Below are 1,010 nucleotides of genomic sequence, written 5' to 3' on the forward strand. Positions count from 1 at the left end.
AATAATCTTTTTTTTTCTTTGGAAAGGTTTGAATAATATACAGCATTGGAATCAACATATACTTTATGGCATGCACATATAATATTTAACATCTATGAGAATTAAGATAAGTTCATATGTATTTTAGAAATATATATCTTTAAAAGGAAAGAGAAAAAAAAATACAACTCACAATGGAAAAAAGTTAGTAATGAATCACAATAGGACATAGATAATGAACAGGAACTACGTTAGTCTATGTAATGTCATCTTTTGCATGTGACCTTCAGAGTTTAATGACAATCTACAACCATTTAAAATATATCTTTAGGCACAACAAACCTTTTCTATTCATACTTCACATTATTCGTTTATGTAATATTCTGTTTAACACACACTCACTTTGTTCCCTAAAATACAGCCTGAAAGACAGTTCTATTGAAATTATTAATTACTTTTAAATTACAATCTAGTTACTGTATTTCACTCATTAAATGAATAATACATTGGCTTTATAGTAGCCTGTCTAAAAAAGATGTTTAGTAAATAACATTAAGTTTACATAAATATTTGCTACTGTACATAACATTGTGTGTTATATCCAAGCTCTTTAAAACTATATGCAGAACTTCATTCAGTTGTGATTGAAATCAAATAGAAAGCAAAGGCTACATACCTACTCCATATTTTGAGTAAATCCTTGAAAAATGCATTCACTTTCATAATTAATTACTGTCCCTTCTGTGCATTTACACGATTATTCTTTGAGGAGGACCAGGGATTTTTTTTTCCCTCTAGATATTTTCATTCATGATAGCAGCACAATCTTTACGTCTTTCACTTAATTGGATTTATTTAAAACTAAGGACTCTAATACACTTTCCCTTAAGACTGGTCATATATAATAGAGCATTTCATGAATTTTTACTGTACACAATACTAAATATACTTGCATAAGAAAATTAAAAACTTTCTCAATTAACACAAAGTGGGAAACCGCACTGCATAGAAAATATTAGACAAACCAATTC

The sequence above is a fragment of the Penaeus monodon genome, chromosome 24 (assembly GCF_015228065.2).
Source record: "Penaeus monodon isolate SGIC_2016 chromosome 24, NSTDA_Pmon_1, whole genome shotgun sequence".
NCBI classification, from domain to species: domain Eukaryota; kingdom Metazoa; phylum Arthropoda; class Malacostraca; order Decapoda; family Penaeidae; genus Penaeus; species Penaeus monodon.